Below are 22,485 nucleotides of genomic sequence, written 5' to 3' on the forward strand. Positions count from 1 at the left end.
GACCCATACGGTAAAAAAATATATTTTAAAATACATTTTGAAATATATTTCAAAATATACAAAAAATGGCCAAAAAATATATGTGCTAAAATACATTTTAAAATATATTTATATATTTAAAATGTATTTTAGCACATATATTTTTTGGCCATTTTTTGTATATTTTGAAATGTATTTCAAAATGTATTTTAAAATACATTTTGAAATATGTTTATGTATTTTGAAATGTTTTTTAGCACATATATTTTTTGGCCATTTTTTGTATATTTTGAAATATATTAATAAAATATATTTCAAAATACAATTTAAATTTATTTAAAATCATTCAAAAAAATATAAATTTAACCCTTCATATATTTCTAAGAAAACACATTCACATGTAACATCTGAAAGAAATCTTTATTTGATGTTTAAAACATACATATAGCATATCAATCAAGCAAGGAATATTCATTTTATAAGTTTATTCTCATTACATACTCAAACATTCTAAAAGAAACACACACACACATATACATACATATATGTGTGTGTGTGTGTGTATATATATATATATATATATATATATATATATATATATATATATATATATACACACACACACACACACACACACATATGTGTGTGTGTATGTGTATATGTGTGTGTGATTGTATGAACATAAGTCAGCATACTTAAAATGTAATTTCTTTTCCTTTTCCAGCAGTCTCAGTTCCCCCAGCTTTCACGGCAATCCTCAAAGCCCTTCTGGACACGCTGGGAAACCCCTTCCTTACCGCCACTGTAACAAACAAAAGTCACAGTTCTATTACTTTTATCAGAGTTAAAATAAAAATGTGATTTATGTTAGCTGGCTTCATTTAGCAAACAGATATTTCTGTTTATATAGATACAGATATTAATACAGATATATTTTACGCATAATTTTACCTCTTTTTTTTCCTAGATGGGAAGTCTATCCAGTTCACATTACAGTAATGCTAACACCCCTTTTGGTCGTCTCTCCTTACCTTCCAGCATTCATAAATCTGTTGACCTTCTTTGTCTGAGACCAACCACTACAATGCATCATCACCTATTTGTATTGGTAACTTACTTTACAACCTATTTTAATGGTTGCAAAGTAAGTTACTTGTGCTGTATGCAATTTTAGATACACAGAAAGTCTTCACTTACTATATATGGCTGTCATAGTGTCCTTATCAAGGGCAGTTCTTCACTCTGCGCCGATGTCCGTTTTGCTCTGTCCTCCTATAAAAAGCATGAACATTTGAGTGTTTGACTAGTTTTAGATTTCCAAAAATTTGATATTTGTACAACTAAACATCTGAACTACAATATATGCTATTGAGCGATACTTTTATGGGTAATTTTTGGTAAAGAAACTGGTGACAGAGTTGTAGGCTTTTTAAAGTACTATTAGCTAACCATTTGAACTGACTTTCAAAGCTGATTACCTTTTAAATTGCTGTGGATCAAAACCTCCAGTGGGAAGGCGGCGATTAGAAGAACACGCACCATTGAACCTGAAAATAACAAAAACAAACAAAAAACAGAACAATATATAAGAGTCCGGTAGGGTAATAAATCTCTTCTGAAGCAATATAGTTCATTTTGGGTGAAAAACAAAACATTCCTCTAAAATATATATACTGACATCAGCAATCAACATCATGATTGTAATTATTTCCTTTTTAGTACATCTACTGCTGTTTGCATGTGTCAAGCACTACGACTGTATCTATGCATATAAATTCACCATATATATCCAGCAAAAATGTTTTGTTATAGTCAAAAGGAAAACAAACAAAGGCATTCAATCAGAGGTGAGAAATTAATTGGGAATATGAATTATAGGTGAACTATTCTTTACCTACTAGCAATCAAGCTTCTTTAACCAAGAAGCTTGAAATATTTGAATGTAAAATAAAATAAATAAATAAATAATAATAAAAATAACATGATGTAATTAAAATGCACAACTTACATTAAGGAAATCTGCATTTGTATCCACAGGCTAAAAGTAAAACAGTAAATGTGTTAGTGATAGTACAGGTATTTGTAAAAAAAAAAAAAAAAAAAAGAGGCAGTAACTGTGACGCTTCTAGTGGGATGCTAAATGCAGAGATTTATATTTACAGTATAATACTGCATGTACGGGTAACTGTGTTGTGAACTGTAACTGAATATTAGAGAATCTCAGAGAAATTAAATGTATTTATTTTTTGAATTTATCAATCATAAAACCGTCTGTTTTGAAGGCCTGTTACGATAGCGACTTTTTGTTGGTCGGTATATTGCCCCATAAACAATTGCGACAAGTTATGTCATTGTCATTTTAAGACCATTTTATGTCTTTGAATGTATAATCATAATATAACACCATAATAATGCAAGATCTACACACTTTCAATTGACAAACCAACATCTAATTCTTAAAGTATTTAGATCATTGAAATTAGGAATCAAAATATTAGATACCTTAAAAACTTGAATAAATAGTAAATTTTCTAACAAATAGAAAACAATGTTATTTAATGTTATTGTTTTGTTATCATTATATTTTATTTTTGTAAATATAATGGCGGATAAATTACATCATCAACAATTATTGAGGTCATGTACATGTATTGTGTGTTAAGTCGATATATCGATTATTGTGATAGGCCTACTGTTTTGGTATCATAACGAGCTTGTCAAACATGCATGACCACTAAACAATGTCTAAGCAGTAGTATTGGTCTGAATGACAACAAACATAACTAGTGTTTTGGAAAATCTGTTAGAAAACAGTTATTTCAATAATTATGATTAGCATGTGACACAGACACTGCATAAAAAACTACAACAACAAATACTTACTTTAGGAGGATGGGGGAGGGCAGCATGAGGTTGAGACTTTGACATCTGTAAAAAACAAATTCATGTATTATTTTTTTTTATTTAACCTTTATTTAACCAGGAATGTCCCGTTGAGATCAAAGACCTCTTTTTCAAGGGAGTCCTGGCCAAGAGGCAGCACATTTCAAGACAAATACATACGAACAAACAAAGTTAAAATTACACAAAACAATTACACATTATTGAGGCAGCCTGTAGGCCTTTGAGTTTAGTTTTAAAAACATTTAAAGACAACAATTCAGTTAGTTTCCAGTCTTTCTGTAACATGTTCCATGAAAAAGGCGCAGAGTGGACAAAGGCTTTCTTACCCAGCTCTGTGCGGACAAGGGGAACAGACAACAGCAGCTGATCATTTGAGCGCAAGGAGTAAGAACCACTATTTGTCCTTGTGACCAAAGTACAAATATAAGGAGGCAGCAATCCAAGCATAGCTTTGTAAATAAAAGTGTACCAAGTCACTTAAAAATACATTAATGTGGCAGACTGTTCCCTGTTCAGATGCAGTGTATAAGTACAATCAGGGCTGTCACAACAATGGGGTGGGGCCAAGTGGCTGCAACCCTAGGTACAATGTGCAGGTATATATAATTACATATAATATATGTGAATAAAGCAAGAATCTGTTTAGGTTAGTCACTGTGCTGACTGATGCTTGCTAGGTTTATATGATTGCAAACTGCACAAAAACAACAACAGCAACAACATTAATGACAATGACAAACAAAATTACTTACATTTATGTAAATCTCACATTAGGAAGATCTGCATTCGATTTCATGGGCTGAAATAAATAGGCAGAAACATTACTGCTAAAAAAATAAAAAACAAAAACTCTAAAAAGCCTAAAAATGACTTAAAAAGCAAGGAAATGTGGAACATTGTAATTAGCGAACATTAATAAAGCATAACTGTTCTTTGTTTCTAACCTTGGTAAGTACTCTGTAGCCAGAAGGAGAGGTAGGATTTCTGTGAAAGCCAAATTAAATGTGAATAGGCTTTGATAGTTATTGAGAAGGCAGAATAATAAGAAAAGGCAAAAGTACGTCACAATATAATTAATTAAGTTACATATTTTGATTACCAAATTATGGAAGCGTGGAGCTGCCACCCAGGCAAAAGAAAAATAGAGCTGTATCACGTTATGACGTGAAATGTTTATTGTTCTAACATTATGCTTTTCATGTTTGTATAATATAATATCACGTTATTATAATATACATAATTGTCACGTTCGCACAATATTGTACGGACGTGATAATTATGTACATTTTTCGTACAATGTTGTTCAAACATGTTGTTCAAACATGATAGTATATTGTTAGAACGATAAACTTTTCACGTTATAACGTGATATACTTATATTTCTCTTTTGCCTGGGTGGCAGCTCTACGCTTCCGTTCCAAATACACGAGAATAAAGTAATATTATATGGGAAAAGGCACCTGCTAGCTTGATGATGGAGGCTTCTTAGACTGGCCACCCGCCTTGGCTTCTTGTCGCCACTCCACGAAATAAAGGTCCGTTTCCTCCATGCCGGCTAATTATTCATCCTCATTAAAATCTCGTATATGTTCAGTTGGCAGAATTGAGAATTTTACATCTTCCAACCACTTAATTAACGCGAACATAATCGGCTTGTTTCTTCCCGTCTCCTGTATCCGGCCGTTCCTCTCGCTGTCAGATTTCGCGCCTCAGAGACGTCGTTATTTTTCAAAAAAAAAAAAAAAGAAGAAAGAAAGAAAGAAACAGCAACAACTACTAAAGAGAGTTTTTGCACGTTCATTGCACATTTGTGGGAATGTTTAAATATTTAATTTTTATTAATTACTTTTCATTATATCTTTATTTTTTAAACCACCGTGGCAATGCGCATGCGCATACACTCCTGCACGCAAAGGGCTTTGGAGTTGACGTAATGTCGCAATGCATTGTGGGAGCGCAGCACCATCTTGGCAGGTCACGAATCAAAACAAGATTGCTACGAACCATTCTGAAACGTAGCTCAAAAGAAAATGACGGTATAGAGACAGATTCTGTCCAGATGCAAAGAGACGGTACTTGATTGTTGAAATGTGGACCCGTATGAAATATAGCCGTGGAGTAGAAACCCTGAAGACCAAACCGCTATTGACTTAGCATGATCTACTCTCATACCTTGTCTGTGGAGTCAGAGCATACACGGCGCACCAATTTCGCAATTATAAATCTCTGGAGGCGCACATCCAATTCACCAAGGACTGGGTACAAGATTTGGCTATTTTTAAGCCTCCACGTTGTGAGTACGCCGTCATTCAAGCAAAGGTAAGTTAGCTTGAGTACTGCGAGTAAAATGCGTTTGATTCCCCCCAGCATTCAAATTAGTGCTAGCAAAAATTCATTCGTGAGGGGGAAATTACAGTGAGAACATGTAGAGGCTCTGTTAGAGGGATAACATAGTGAGTTCAGTGCATTGATGTGACATTGTCCTGAAGGATTTAGTTATTCTTTATGGTTAAAGAAATTGCCCTAATTAATTCATATTTATTATAAATAATCCTAATTACACATCTTGCTTCCTTGTTTGTGTCCTGTGTCACTAAAAATACATTCTGTTTTAGTTTTATACATTGATTAATGACCTGCAGAATCTGCTTGTCATATTAGGTGTCCATAGTTGTCACTTAAAGTCGAACTTTATGTTTTCTCCCTCTTGAAAGTGATTACATCCTTGCATTACATACTTTAGGTTCATTTTTTGCTGATAGGTTTCTAAAAAGAAACATGCAGATTTAGAATATAACATGCAGCGTTCTATAGATGGATACATAAAAACACTTTATTTGTTACATTTATGATAAATGGATTTGAAAGTAAATAAAACACATTTGTGTCGGACTTGGCTTATTAAAGTTCTTGTCTTTAAATGAACTTTGTCTGTGTGTGTTTTAGGTCCTGCACTCTTAAAGACTGAATTGCAGCATTGCAGCCACAGGTCATTGTGAGCATCACAGGGAAGGTTGAAGCCGCCCACTGCAGCTGTATGGCTAGAGTCGTGGAGACTTGCAGCCATGTCACTGCTCTTCTGTTTAATGTAGAAGCAACAGTGAGGATCTGTGGCACAAGGACTGTTACAGATGAACCTGCATACTGGGTTTTGCTGGGTAATATGACCAAGATACAGCCAGAGGTTGGCCATAAGATAGACTTCTCCTCTTCAGCTGCCCAAAAAAAAGGTTCTTGATCAAAACATAAACAGACCATTCGTTGTGACAGGTAAAAGAAGCCATCCTCAAAAAAGAAAAGTTCCACCTGCTACTGTGGAGGAGTTGGATCAACTGATGGGACAATATTTTTCCAAGCATAGTTCTGTTCTGAATAACCCATAATGTTTTAATTTAGGGGGCCATGTAAATACTTTGCATTTACTGAATATGTACTTACTAAATACCACTGTTCAAAAGTTGAATAAAGAAACAAAGAAATGTTTGCCTATTTTTAATTAAAAGCACTTTGTCGAACATCACATCAGTTACAATGTAGAAAAAATGTTATGTATAGTTTACAAATGACAAAATGTTCACATAAAATCATGACAGCATTTGTATAATATCACCCACTACTAGCATTCTGTAATTTACTGTCTCTTTTGAAAACTTATCACTACATAAACAGCACAAGACTTAAAAGTATTTAACAAGAGCATTTTTCCCTGGTTTTACTACCACACTGGGGCACATGTTCACCAAAACGCAGCAAACCTTTGCCATCTTATCCAGGAAGGTCACCTTTTTACCCTCACATGGAAGAAGTAATCTGATTGGCATGGTGGTATGTAGCATGTAGTTTGAAGCAGGGATTTCGTAGTGCCCCATGTGTAGTGTTGGAACCCAGTCAGGATTTGTTTCATTCATTTCATAGGCTGGTTTGTTGCAATAATGCCAAATAATTAGCAACTCTATAAATAGAAGGTAGTTCTGCATGTTTGTTCTAAGTTTGTGCTATTGAAAATAAAATTAACAGGCTATAAATAATAATATGAACTTATTTAGAACTTACCTGAATGAAAATACTGGAGCACACCAACAGATATCTGTGGCTGGTAGAGAACTGAATATCAGCTCGTCTCGCAGCTGCTATCCAGGCTAGACGCCTTCTTTTGGTAACATCCAACACATAAGCTCCCTCATGATGTTTCCAGGTGAGGAAACAATGAAAAGAGAGCCTGTTTTCAAGCTTATTCCTTTGTCGGTAGTGCAATCTAACATTACAACCGACCACACAGCAAGCATTTGTTTGGCCTGCTAATATGGCGCCTTGACCAAAAATCCTGGCTACGCCCCATCCCGTAAGATCACGCTCCAGAGCCCTATTAACGTACGGATCTAGAAAGAAGACGCTGCATTTTTAACTCTGAGGGAGATGGAGAATGAGCCTATTTCCAAAACAGTGGAGTGTGTTCCTTTAAGTACTAAATTGTATATATTGTCAAAAACTAAAGTGTACATAGCAGTTGTTGTATCTTGTTTACTGTATCACTGACAGATAATTTCAAAGTCAATGAACGCTACATTATAGTGAGATATTGTGTAATGTGAAATACTGTAAGCAAATGAATAAACAACCTAATTCGTGATAGACCTTTGACTCTGTTTTGTTTGAATCCAACTGTTTTTTGCAGATGTGCATAAAACATGTTACTTTTAGTATTGTTATCATTATCATCATTATTGCACTAAATATATTTTAAATAAAGGATACTTTGATATACATTCTACTGTAAGGTTGTAAATGTATTTTCTTCACCCTAAAATATGTTTTGAAATGTATTTTGGTTTGAAAGAAATATATTTTCAATTTCAAAAATATATTTTTTTGGAGCATCACAAATACAAAATATATTTACCATATATTTGAAATATATTTTGGCCAGGAAAAATGTATTTTTTTACCGTATGGGGAAACTCTTCTCGAAACAGAGACATAGCTGCAGGACAATGACGTAACTGCAAAATGATATAGGTTATTTTTTACATAAGAATATAATCAGAATAAAACCAGCTGAGTCAGCACCCCTAATGCAAAGTGACTCGCAGATGAGTTGTACTCATAGACGTAGACTAACTCAGATTACTTGCACCATGTTAGGAATCTGTGCATTCATAAATTAGATGCTGATTATTTGGAAAGCTTAGCCAAACCGTCTGAGAGTGATTGCAGTCACTGTGATTCAGACTGAAATTGTTTGGACAGGTTGCCTCTGACCATACGACCGTGCAGTCACCTTTCAATCCGGTTGTTCAGTCTGACGTCACTAGCCGTGTCTGGACCTAAACTCCGCTGCAGGTCCATATATCAAACGATCACTATGGCATTACTGAGAGTTGAAAAACTGTCTAAAGTCTTTCATCTTTAATAAAATGATCAGCGTTCTGCTCTACCAGGTGTAACAATTGAGTTTAACATCCAGGCATCCATGAAAACGGAATTTATGACATTTAACGGAGTTAGAAGTTAGCAGGAAGTTAGCTCGCTAGCTTCTATCTAAATACAACATAACATGTCCTGACTGCGGGGTTTTGGAAACAAATTACAGCTCTGTTATCACTTCCAGCATAAATGAAGACAGAAAACTAAAAAGCAGTGACATTTGTAGGGTTACTGAAGTTGGGCTAGCTGGTATATAATGATGTGCTACGTGACCGCTAGTGACACAGCTATGTTAGCATAATATAAACAAGCTAACTTTTTTTCCACTCGATAAAAGTTAACGTGAGTGTTGTCGGTGGTCAGGAACAAATGTAATCGCATGGCAGGATGCTGTAAAAGGACCAAACTTCAGCCAGGAGAACAACTGAGATAATCCATCCACAATACAAGGTTAGTCATTCATATACTGCAGCATGGGCTGGGCTGTAGTTACATCCTAAGGTTTTAAAAACTGAGCTTAAATAAATGATTAGCGGTAATAAAAGCCGAGGGAGGTCAACAGTGATCACTGACTGTTTTAGGAGCTTTATGAGATCAAATAGAAGAAAATACAAAACATTAAACATGTTAACAACACAAAAGCCATATTAAACGCAGACTACTTTAGGCCCGGAAGTAGGATTCGTCGTGTCATCACTGAACAACCGGATTGAAATTGGTTGAGCGTGATGTACGCTCAAACTCTTGGTGAATGGTTGCTGGAAATCGATCACTAAAAGTAGAAATAGAATTCAAGTTTTACTTGTCACAAGTAGCTTGGCATCTGATTTTTACTCTACACTGACTGAGCCATTCAGCTTGTTGTCTTGAGTTATTTGTTATTCAAGCTCCTTTTACACAGTTCTTGGTGTTTTATTATGTATTCTAACATTGAAGATATTCCACCAGTTCGGAGTGGGTCCCTGCTGCCCCGGCCAATTGAATGTGCTATGCTGCTGTCACTGGCTTCTATTCTCCATCACTCACCTCTTCCTAGATGTCAGCAGCTGCAGTTCAATTTAAAGTTAAGACACTGAAACAGCCCATTTGGAGCAAGGCTAAAGGTGAGGGACCTGTGAGATGTCTTGAGCTAAAACTTGGAAAGCACATTTTACTGCTTTAACATCTTATAACCAGCCTATGTGGTGCTGTTTATAATTCTCAGTAAGATGCTACAAAATCTATTATCCACTGTGTTTTTATTTTGTGGGAAAGATAAATACCACGCAATTTCAGAAGGCTTATGGTGGCAATGGTTGTTTTGTGCCCTGCCGATGCTGCGCTGGTTCAAAATGTTTCCTGGCTATTCCTCCTCTCGAGCTGCTTATTGCACTTCAGAATGACTGGGAGAGTCTCTTTGCTTGCATTGAGATTTTTGCCTGTTTTCTCAGCAGTGGGTAAACACGCTCATTGAAAACACAGGGAACACAAAATTGGAAAAGGTGTGTGCTGGCGGTCGAGCCCTCACTCTTCTTTGTATACCGACTACTACAACACCACTGGGATATATAAAGAATAATTTTGTGTCTTTGTGTTTTCTGGTTGTGTACAGCCTCAAAGACCTCCACTGCCAGATAATTGTACATTGTTCAGAAGTTTCTTTCATTGAAGACTTGGGCACAGTTTTTGTTTCTATTGACTGATGTGTCACTCTCAGTCACCCTGTCTGAAACTCATTGAAAAGTAGCGACAGTCTCTGAAGGGCTGCCTCACTCAGTTTTAATAAATCATCCCCAGCTACTCTATTCTCCACTTTCTCTCTGAGACCGGAGAGTCTGCCTCTCTAACTTCGTCCCTTTCACTGCTTATCTAGGCCTGCTGCCTTTCCTTCCTTGCCACTCACTATCTCTGTTTTGCCACTCTCTTTCCCTTCATTTACTTTCCCCTTTCTGCTTGTCTGTCTTTAGCTCTCTCAGCTGCCAATCTTTTTGTCCCTTTCCTACCATCTCTCACTCTAATGTCTCTGCTTTAATAGTTAGTTTCCTCTTCCCGCACTCTCTCTCTACTTTACAGTGTCTCTTTAGAACCTCTTATCAATGCTAAGTTTCTCTGAAAGACTCCCTCCTGTGTCATCTCCCCAGCGAGTGTTGGCACATTGTTCTAAAAGCTCGAGAAGCGTCCGCACTAATTTGTTGTTGTTTTCGACAACAAAAATGGTGCTTTAAGATGAAACTGATCTTTGCCCAGACAAACCGTTTACCATTCCAGAAATAATCCCAAGCCTATGTTAACAGGCCTCTAAGTACAGCACGGTAACCACCTTGTTGCCCATGTAAACAGGTAGCAGATCGGTTGCATGTAGGAATTTTCTCTGATAAGGGTGTACAAGTACAAGGCAGTCATAGCTATGGAAAACATGGCAACTGGAAAACTGCCTGACTCAGATGATGAAAAGGATCTTAGAGTCGTACCAGAAAGATTATGCTTCACCAGAAATGGAGAATGGAGAAAAAAATAACTACGAAGACAGAATCAATCATCTAAAATTTAAGGTCTAGCCATTAATGTTGCTTGATGTTGGTGCTGGTGACTCATAAGAACCAGTCAGAAAAGAAATTGGGGGGTCTGCATCATAAATTTCCAGAAGTCTCGATTTTAGAGGTCCTAAAACACCAGAGTAATTTGGATGTTGGGTGTAAATGCAGTAGCTTCTGCCTTTAGGGGTCACCACAGCAGATCATTTGTGTCCATCTCACCCTATCCCTTGCATCTTCCTCTGTCACACCAGCCTTTTCCATGTCCAAACTTGCTCCGAGGTCTTCCTCTTTTCCTCCTGCTTGTACTCCAGCTCCACCACCTCTCTCTTTGTCAGTGCAACTGTCTCAAAACCATACATGATGGCAGCAATGGCGTGTCCAGCGGGGTGGCCTGGGGGGGCACAGGCCACCCCCCCAACCAGACTGGCCACCCCAGGTGCCACCCCAAAGGCAAAACAATAAAATTCAATCAAATATCAAATGTCCGATTATGTTTTCACGGTGACGCTCAGATATCCGAGTGTAGGTGAATGCAGCATCGGCTTCTGCGCTATGTGCATCACGTTAGCAAAGGTAGGAGAGCCAAGCACGAAAGACGTCACTGCAGGAAACAATTTTTCGGTGAAAGAAAATGAGGACAGAATAAATGTCCCGGTAAGTAATATTAAGTTTGTTGAGTTTAGTAAACTTCGGCGAAATTAGAATACCAAGGAAAAAAATAACACTTAAAGAATTATTGCAGCCGTGGAATATTTCAGACAGTATGCTACTGAGGGGAGCTAACATAAGAGTTATGAGTTATAAGATGTAATCTAAGTCGTAACATTGCTGTATGGAGCTGCAGATTTGGTTGCAGGTTAACATAGCTGGACTGGCCATCGGGCTTATTTGACTTATTTTTTATTTTTTTTGTAACGGCATGAACAATGAGAGGTGGTGGATTGGCCAGATGCAGGTCGATGTGTAGAAATAACTCCGTTGTTTGGTGGTGGCTATGGCGGGGCTTCCACAGAGGCAGCAGGTGGATGAGGGAAGGGGAGGCAGGAGGAGAGCCCCGAGGCAGCCGCCAGTCCGAGTGTCAGGTGAACTGAACTTCAGGTAAGAAGTTATGACCTGCAGTCTATCTGGGTCAGATATGAACTAAGTTTAGGTGGAGTTTATTTTCGTTGTGCTGACTTTTTACTGTCAGTTGCAATAACTCATACTGCGTTCTAGCCAGCTTGGAGTTTTTATACAGCTGTTCGGTTGCTATGATGTTACTGATAGTGAACTTTATTTTATTCATAAGGTTAGTTAGTAGAGTTGCCAACGGCTCCTTAAAAAAATGGAATGGTCCCTCAATCAGAGAAAATATTACAAGTTTCGTATTGAGCTGAGAAGAGACGCAGTTTGTCCCGGACTTTAGCTAGAATGGAAAAAGACACAAAGCTGGATTTATTCTGTCTTTACGCTGCACAGCTGCCTCTTCTCTCATCCTGCCTCTCCTGTTGCTACTTCAATCATGAAACTGATCGATGATCAGCTGATCGGCTTTTCTCTCTTGTTTGTTTATCGCCCACTTTGCGCCAGAAAGACGAAACCAGCAGATGTTGCGCTAAACAACAGCAGCACGTTTAAGCTTGATCGGCTGTTGTTAGAATTTATTTAATATTAATTTCTAGTATCAGCTGATGTTTGCTGGAGCCACAGCTGTAAAGCTGCTGGTCATGATGTCGGTTTGGATATCTGGTGAGAGGGAAACGTGAAGACCACCCACCAGGATCCTTTTTTATGTAGCTGACAGCTGGTAACTGTGCAGGGGCGGGTCTAGCAAAGTTTTGCCAGGGGGCCAGGTAGGGCATTAACAGGGAAAGGGGGCACAAAGAAATACTTTTCTTTCTTATTCTCATTTAAAATATCTAGCTTTTATTAAATAATTATCTAAATCTTACAACCAAAGTTTTTATCTGACGTAAAATGTATAGAAATCATACATATACCAAAAAGACTGTACATCACTATCACAACAGGGTTTGTTTTCATTCAAAGGCTTTATGGCTTTAATACCTGGTGGGTCGGTCTGTAGTCAAAATGCCCGATTTTCTGTCCCAGTCCAGCCCTGCAGGTTATACTGGCAGTGTCACCATGCCAGCTGAATGTATTTCATCATCAGCCAGTGTTGTTCTTTATCAATATTACCAAAGTTTACCATAAGGCAGCATAGAAAGTATTTACTTGCTTTCAGGTTTTATTCAAATATTAGTCTTTTCAGTTGTTTCTCCACTTTTTTCCTGTTTCAAAATCAAACACCAGTTTGTGAGAAGATTATCTTCTTTTTTTAACAGGCAGAGAAAGTTTTACATTGGAACTGGCTAATTTGTCAATTGTTTGCTACAAATGTTCGTATTTTAATATTCAAAAATGTTTTTGCCCAAAACATATGTGCACTATATGTCAGTAAAAATACTATGCAAATATTGCTCTCCTTGAATGCTGAGTAAACACTGACAAAGCACTGATTGTATCTCTTGTACTTTATCAACGCAGTATCTAAAAACTTTGCACCGTAGTGGTTAAAATCTCATTCTAATAAGAGTTAAAAGTGCATTTGGTTATTAGGTGTATAGGATTATTGAATTATGGTTAAGGGTTGGTAGAATTTTTTTTAAAACATTATCTGCCAATTAAATCTGCCACCCTTCTCCAAATCTGTGCCCCTACCTGGCCCCCCCAACAAAAATTTTCTAGACACGCCACTGGATGGCAGGTCTCAATACCATCATGTAAAACTTCCCTTTAATTCAGGCTGCTGTCAGTCACAAGTAAAACGTGTATGTCTTATAGCTAAAAAAGTAGCTCAGCTGTATCGCCAGGGTTGAAGGAGCCCAAGATGTGGCTGTCTCACATTTTGTAAAGTAACAACAGAAGCATATAATTAATAGAGGACTAGCTCTCTGCTGCACACTCTGCCCTTTCTTCAGTATGTTTTCTCTCCTTTTATTGCTTTTTATTCCCCACCTCTCCTCCTTTGTCTTTGGCAATATTTAACACACTATAATTGATTATATGATTATTATCACTATATCACTTGGAGTATACCTACAATTCAGTGTTCCTGCACATAGCCATTTTTATTACCAGAAATTCACCTGAAGTAAATAAGAGGGAGGCATAGATAACTTACTGTTTATTTTGTGATAAAACCCACAAAACTGGTACATGTACGGCTCAATATTTTACCTCTTAGAATATTACCTTGCGATTTTTGGCCCTGCACAGGAGCTTAATACACATGCGGACTGCATGATGATGCTGAAAGTCCCCAATAGCTTTTTAGGCTTCTTTTGAATACAAAATATTCACAAGTATTAATTTAAGTTTTTTATGTTATAAATATTTTTCAAAATTGTCTTTAAATGTTATATTTTCCTAACGTGTCTACTGACAACAGTACAGGATAGAATGAAAAGAGGTTTAATGTCCAATGTTGTTGATGTCATGATGCTGCACTGCACTCACACAGTGGTGTTGGCGCTTCAGCAGCCTGACTTGCCATTAATAGACTAATAAGACTAATGTTGCTGCGGCCAAAAGAAGACGAAGAGGTAATTTCATAACACAAATCAGTAGTGCAGATTTAAAACACAATTTAACCAAAACACAGCAAAAGTTCAAACTGTTCTGATAATGTGGGGACATCGCTGTGACTTCTAAAGTCTAAAGTTTATTTGTTCTCTAAATAGCATCAATAACGTTTGCTAATGTAGCTTAAATCACTAAATATTAACTTTTCAACCACCAGTCTGCTGGGATATCGTGGGTTTCCAGCCAAGAAAATGTTGGTCAAAATTTCTAGTCCTATTCTGGTCGAATTGGGCTTCGGGAGTTTGTTCACAGTACAACTCCAGATCCAGGTGACTGTAAGTCAAAATGATGTTACCTGTCTATGTCCAGCTGTAGTCTGTAATCAGGTTGGATATTGCTATAAACTGATATATCTTTTATTGACTGTAACATTTAACTTTTGGGTGATGGCACAAAGCTTGAGAGTGGACATGTGGTCAACATCACCAAAAAAGATAAAACTGTAGTTTCTGTTTTACCCACATTCGTTGATGATGAGTTCACATAACTGAGCAGTTTCCTGTACTGCTCAGTACTCTATGTGATTAAGAGACAGAAATAATTTTGTGCATATTTGTCATCTTATCTGCTTTGCCACAAATAGTTCTTTAACTTCTTTAATGGCTGAGCCTTTGCCTCAGGTTTGATAACCAAAGGCTCCGCCCTAAAATGGGTGGAAATCTCTTATTCACTCTGAATTATTCTTAGACATTTTGAAATAATAGATGCCACGACCACAAGTGTGAAAGATCGCGATTGCCAAACAGTTTTGTCATCAAAATATCAGTCAACACGTGCTAAATTTGCTGATATTTATCACAATATGAACAACACAGCAACCGTTAGCATGACCTGAGCTGTGCCGCAGCAGATGTGATGAAACTCATTTTTTCTTACTTTATCACTCCCACTTAAATTCTGTTTTCTTTTACTTTGAGCGCAACCCTGGCTTTATTTCACCTCATGTCATCATCAATCAAATGTCAGTGTCTTAACCCGGTGCCGTGACATTCAGCCAGGGGTGCCTACCACTGCACAAATATCTAATATAACACAAAGTGATAAGACACCTGTGACAAGACCTTTCAACTCCTGATCCTGCTTTCAGACCCCGTCTCCATCTCTCCTGCTGCGAACTGAATGCATTTCTTGACTCGATATTGTTGCCGTGGCATTACCATACCAAGTCGGCTGTTGGATGGGGAGTTTAGACCACAGTGGGAGGGGAATAGCTCTCTCGTTCAAGCTGTAACTGCTGATTGCAGACACAAAGTATACTGATGTAGAAAAATCTGTAGCACAGCAAATCCAACCTTAAGACCTGGCAATCTGTTAGAACAGATCTGCTCTTCTGCCTCTCTTACTTCTTCTTTGTGTGCAGGTTTTTCCTTTTTTTCATTTAGTTATCTGGCTTCAGCGTTAGCTTTCGGTTACAGTTGTGTTTTAGTGCTTTAGACTGTGTGTTTTCAGTCAAAGATGAGGAAAAAAACATTCCAGTACAACTTTAGGCTCACAAATTAGTATATCGTATCTTCTTCATATAATCTATACAAACAATTTTTTACCCAAGGCAGGTAACAAACAGATCATGCAGGAAAACGTCACTCCCAAACTTGAAATAGTTCAGCAATGTAACAAAACTTACAGACATATAAACTGCACATTTTTAGTGCTGCTGGTAGGTGAATCTTCTCACAATTAAAGTCAGATTTGCCGTTTTCCCCCGTTGCTCAGTGAAGCCGACATGCTGCTGCTAGAAGCTGCTGTAACAGTGCTTTCATATTTTACAGAGCATATTTTCCAGGATGTTAAACTTTTCTTTCATTTAGTCTTCAGAAAGAGAGTGCTGAGCTCATTTGCATTCAATTAGTCAGCTATAAACAGTGAATCCAAGCAGAAAAAAAAGTTCCCTGGGCAGTGAAAATAAGGAGTCATTTCCCTTTAAGGCTACTTTATGATCAGGTCATTGAAGGTATGTTAAATATATTTTTTAATCTGTATACTTCTGAGACGTGTATGAACGCAGGGTAAACACAGTCAGCCAATATCAGCTCGCGCAGCATTCAGCACACAGCCTCCTTTCAATCCCTCTGGTAAACAATCCGTGTGGGGGGAGATTGAAAAACAGCAAGAACCCGCGTCCAGATTTACATTCTAATCAGGTGACACCCCCTGTCTACTCTGAAGCACACGCACTCTCGCACACTTTCCATTATTACAAAGTTGCACACACAGAAACCCAGAACACCCGATGTGCACAAACACTTCCTTTCACCCCACTATCTCTCTATTTTTCTGTCTCCCACAAACACACACACACGCTGACCAAGTCTGAGTGACAGCACAAGGTGAGTGGATATATCTGGTAGCAGGAGGCACTGTACAGCATGTCTGTCCTTTTCCTGCTGCCTTTGCTTCTTTATCTCTCACTTCTGGAGTCGTCTCTGCTCTATCTAATTTTCAGCTATACTGTTCATTTACATGTGGGGAACAGAGGATGCATTTAAAGGGGCTCAGACACCCTGTGCGTGCCTCCACAGCATCTGCCCGTCTCGCATAGAGGAGCACCACTGTTGACCTTGTCAAGAGCTACTGCTTCATAATAACATTTCTTCCCTGGAAATGCCAGAAGTGCTGCTTCATTTGATGCGAGACACAGATTAATAAAAAGCTATTTGGCTTGCCTCGTGTTTATAGTTTGAAAAGTATAATAATCTTGATGGCTCTAGCTCTGCTTCCGATGTCACAGTGCAAATGTTAACAGGGAGCTGTTCTCAATGGACTGCAGCTGTACGCTTGGTGAGACATCCCATTATGATGCAAAAAACACTCCACTGTTATCATGACAAACACAACGAGGAACATTTCTGCTGAAGTAGTTTATTTGCTTTAAACTGTGGGAGAGAACATATTTAGATATGGGATAACTACACAGAATGACAGTGATTAGGCTCAAGCTAGCGGTAAGATGGGGAGCTGTGTCGGCAGGTCCACGGCTGATAAGATCCGTCCACTCCTGGAGCTCACGCGTCATCAGTGGGCAGACAGGCAGCTCCACTGGCTGCAACACAAGACACGAGCGGGGAGGAGAGGCAGGACCCATGTCCTGTGTTGCAGCCGTTGGCCCAGCCAGCAAGTCACCTTCAGCTCTGGCCAGCAACAGCTGATCCACTGTGGAGATGAAGACTAGGAGACACAGGGGAAGAAAATTTGAGGGAAGGGGCAGGGTGGGGGGTGGGGTGGGGTAGGGGGTGGGGATAAAGTCAGTTACAATCCATTCTGTGTGAGCGACATAAGGAGCAGATGGGAGAAAATGAGAGGAGGAGGGCGATAGAGAGCGGTGGGACCAGAGAATAAAGCGGTGACCTGAGGGGAAAATGAATGGGAGCAATAGAATGAAGGAAAATACTAATGGAGTGCAAATGAGAGCAAGAAACAGAGGCACAAGGACGATGTGCCACACCGCGGACACCAAATTTATCAAACGGCCAATAAAAATGTCCCTTTTCACCTTGTAAAGAAGATGTTGGCCTTCCTGTCTACAAGTCACATCCAGCTTGCTGGAAGAGAAACACTCCTCTGCCCCAAATTGCCTGACTAGAAGGTTAATGACTGCTAGTGCCATGGGCCCACAGAGAAAGATCTGTGCGAGGTGTCCTTATATAGACGCCCCGTGGTAGAATTGGCGCACGTCATTCGGAATAAACGTAATCACTACTTTAGCTGTGCATTGCACAGTGAAAAGAAATTTAATCTGTTGGGTGTGACTGAGGGGGAAGAATTACACATGCATGCCAGCAAACCAAATATTTATTCCATGTATTGGTCTCATGGGTAAGTGGTTTGTCATCAGAAAGGCAGAAAGCATGCAATCAATTCCCAAACTACCCCCAAGCTCCAGATATTCTCGATCATTTTCTGCTCTTCTCTCTCTGGGAGTCTGCCATGTAACAGGCATTAAAAGGTCAAACCTGAGCAAACTCTAAGCGGCGTGTAACACAAAGGTCTGAAAATGTCACGGTTTCACAGATATGTCCTCATATCTGCGTCAGCAGGCAAAACAACAAAAAATAATCAAGGGAAGCCTTTTTTCAATGACATTTCTTCTAAATTTCTGATGTGCTGTGTTTCCTGTCAGGTTAAATCTCCGGTCTCCTAACCCTTTCAAAGATGCTTACATCAGCCTCACCGGTTACACCAGGCTCCTGCTTTGGTGATGCACTATGGTTTGGCAATTACACGATTATCTTTCCCTCGCCTAGTTCCGCGTATGAAAATGGGTCCAACCTAGATTCAAAACTTCAGGGAGATGAACTCAGAGGACACATGAAAGGAGCTGAAGGACGAAGCAAGCAAAGAAAGTAATAGAAAGCCAGGGGCAGAATTCAATTCATTTAACCTTTTTTTCTATTCTGAATAAAAAAGCACGTAAGAAGAAAAGTAGAATACCATGCAACTGGGACTCTGAATATTTTGAGGGAGGTAGAGGTTTTGAAGTTTGAAAGTTTTAGAGGTAACAATGTCAAATATAATTGCACAGATATTTTTTTAGGAAGACAGAAATGGCTTCCATTAACACTTGAGAACAATCCTTTTTAAGTGTGTTTTCATGAATATCTGACTGCCTACAAGTATGTATGGCATTACTGGGCAGCAGCTCCTTTTCTAATCAAGACTGCAGGGCATTAATAAGACATATGACAAAAACGGTGACTACTAATGGTTGACATACTACTGGAAACTGCCCAAGGCAACTTGGCTTTGGTGAGAAAGAAGCCACCCTGATTCTACATTTAATCATTTACGTGAATTGCCTTTCATTACGGCAGCAACAATGGGTTCTGGCACTACTGAAATGACTTTGCCAGACAAAAATCCTGCAGACACAGAGTGCAGTTATTTGGAATTGTAGGTGAAATATTGATTATAGGTAATAAGTGCCATTTATTCTCCATAAACAGAACAATGATCGCGCAGAGCGTCGTCTATCCCTTCACCAAAACCTCGCCATTGGAAAAGATCCTACACTATTGAACGATTCACACAAAAGGAGGCTCTACAATGCTGTATTATGCCAGCGCTAACAATGGTCTGGCTATTCTGATCACTCTCTGATAGGGAGACAGAATCCTTGCCGGAAGATCATGAGGAAATGGTACGAGGAAAATCTGCATACTCGATATCCTAATTTACATAATGCTAGTGCCCCTTTCTTGCCCCTGCTCAATAGACGGTTTATGCTCATTAACAAAATTGCTGTATAAACTTGCTTATGACAAGAAAAAAAAGTCAGGGCATAGCTGAAAAAATTCTGATACAGATATCAGATTAAAAATGTCAATTACCCAGTCTGTTTAATATCACATCAGCAAAGGTCATCATCACTGAGTCCACAGTGTAGCACAGATTCCCTTATGTGCATGTGTAACATGCCTGTGTACATGTACAACTGTGTCTGTATGCGTGAGGACCTTGAGAATGTAGACTGGCTCTTCAACCACCCTTTGCTTATCTAGGCTTTGACTTAAAAGAGAAAAAAAAAACACACTGAAAACCACTCCGAATATGACACAGCACAGCCAAAGGTAAAAGAAAAAAGAAATATGAGACGTGTGATGTTTTCATAAGATATCACACCATGTACATACAAAGTGGTACTATTCTGCTTTTCCTTTCATATGTAAAAAAAAAAAAAAAAAAAAAGTATAGAACCAACCCTCATTTCTTTTTATCTTGCTAGGAAAAATGAGGAGAACGCGCAGCAATTTATTCAAACATGCAAACATCCATGACTGATAGTGTTCCATTCTGTGTTTTTCTATCCAGATATGCTTTTACTGCACTAGCAGTACATTTGGGATCATTGTCATGCTGAAAAATGAAACTGTTGCCAATCAGTTGCTTTCCAGATGGTATTACATGGTGGATTAAAATCTGATGGCACTGTTCTCTCTTCATAATGCCACTGGTTTTGACAAGATCTCCAACACCACTGGCTGGCATACAGCCCCAAACCCTGACAGAGCATCCACGATGTTTACAGACAGCTGACAAATCAGAAATCTTACATTTGGATTCATTACTCCATCAGACCTGTTCCCACTGATTTACAGCCCAGTTCTTGTATTGTTTGACATACCTCAGCCTTTTCTTCCTATTTCCCTTCATTAAGAACGGCTTGTTGGAAGCCACCCTTCCACTGCGACTATTTCTAATGAGGCTTTACTGAACAGTAGATGGATTGTGATGACATCAGCCACACATAGGTAAAACGAGTCCATTCGTTCACTTTATTAGTTTGGTTTGCAGTTGCTTCACTAATATAATTCACCATTTTACTTGAACCTAACACTGATATTATGAAGCGCATGGATAGTAGCATTGTGTGGTTTTTCTAAAAATGTTTTCTGTTATATTAATTATGTTTCTCTTTCTTTGAGTTACCTGGTTTGGGATGGTGGCTGTTTCCTGTCTGGGCAAAAGGTGTGGCTGAGGACTTTAAGAACAAAATGCCTGCTCAGCAGGACCAACCATGTGCTTATCAGAAACAGGGGTGTTTTAGGTTTACTTCTGTTATTCTGTGCTTAGTTAGTATTAGTATTTATTTTTGTTTCCCCCCTATTGTGTGTAATAGGGTTTGGCCGAACCACTATAAAAGCTACCCTCTTGTGTCTTTGTAATTAGGTCAGTTTGTGAGCTAAGTTGCCCACTTTGTTTGTTTAAGTTTCTGGAAATTACTTTTTGCAGAGTTATATTTAGTTGACCTCTTTTATGGGCCCACTAATTATATTTTAGAATTTTGTCTTTTTGAACTGTTTTCGAGGGTTAAAATATAGAAAACCCATTTTGAAGAAAAGTTTTTCTGTGTCCTCTATGCCTTGGCTGCTTGGTCCCTCACATGGATCAATTGAAGGTCTAGGTGTAACTCTCAAGTCCTGTGTCTGGTTTTTGCTGGATTTTTTTCTTACTTTGCTTGGACAAAAACACAACTTTGTGCCCATCAAAACTGTTTTAACTTAGACATTTTTCACGTAAAGAGACTGTCAACAAATGATGTGTAACAAAGTGCCTTAAGATCAAATATGAAGTTGATTCTTTGCTGAATGTTGATGTGTTCATACAACACTTGTTCATCCCTTGAGTTAGGAGCATTATATATGATTGGATGATTAATAGATCAGTGTTAAATGGCTTAACAGACCAACAAAAAATAACTGAAGGTCTTTCACAAAACAACCAATGTGAAAGACCGTCAGAAAGCCTGGTGAAAACTGTTGCTGAAGACCACTTTTAAAAAAAACTACCAGAAAGTGGAGCTTCTTGAAAAATGAAGGAAAAGGCAAAGAAATGAGGGCTGGTTCAAAAAGGGATATTCCTTCTGTGACCACAGCAGCTCCATCCACCTTCTGTTTACAAGGGGCATCTAGCCAAAGACAATTTTCCCAAACAGAGAGGAGCTAAAACAGCTTGTTTCAGGCAGATGAACATAGGGGCTGCAGTAAAGCTCAGTATAACATCAGTAAGGCTTATTCTGAACTCTCAATCAAGCAAAGCTACTTTAGTTTCTGAGCTGAAATAAAACACTATATTGCCAAAAGTGTTCACTCACCCATCCAGTGACTTCCATGGTGCATAAAATCAGGCACCAAGCGTTGCAGACTGATTCTACAAACATTTTTGAAAGGATGAGTTGCTCTCAGGAGCTCAGTTAATTCCAGTGTGGTACTCTGTTAACTCTTGTAGGATGCCACATGTGCATCAAATCCATTCCTGAAATATCGAAATATTCTAAATAATATAAAGCCACTAAATATTCCACAGTTAGTGTTATTTAAACAAAGTAGAAGTTATTGGTCAAGACAGCAATTCAGTCATGAAGCAGTAGGGTATGTAAAAATCACAGAGCAGGGTCAGCAGATGCTGAGGCGCATAGTGTGTGTGAGGTCACCAACTGGTGGCAGACCTCCTTCAGGTTAGCTGAAGAACAGTGCGTATAGAACTTCATGGAATGGGTTCCCATGGCACGCTGCCACTGGACTCGGAACAGTGGGGAAGTTTT

At 38.5% G+C, this 22,485-nt stretch overlaps 1 long non-coding RNA gene across 1 annotated transcript; it reads right to left on the bottom strand.

Moving 5' to 3' along the window:
• Positions 1–631: 631 nt before the first annotated feature.
• Positions 632–4,478, bottom strand: LOC308385076. The gene is made up of 8 exons (XR_013969455.1): positions 4,344–4,478; positions 3,828–3,867; positions 3,636–3,682; positions 2,863–2,907; positions 1,988–2,017; positions 1,458–1,526; positions 1,177–1,251; positions 632–781 (listed from the first exon to the last, which is right to left on the bottom strand). It is a non-coding gene; the product is annotated as an uncharacterized lncRNA (long non-coding RNA).
• Positions 4,479–22,485: the final 18,007 nt, after the last annotated feature.

The sequence above is a fragment of the Rhamphochromis sp. 'chilingali' genome (genome assembly GCF_963969265.1).
Source record: "Rhamphochromis sp. 'chilingali' genome assembly, chromosome: 17".
Classification (NCBI taxonomy): domain Eukaryota; kingdom Metazoa; phylum Chordata; class Actinopteri; order Cichliformes; family Cichlidae; genus Rhamphochromis; species Rhamphochromis sp. 'chilingali'.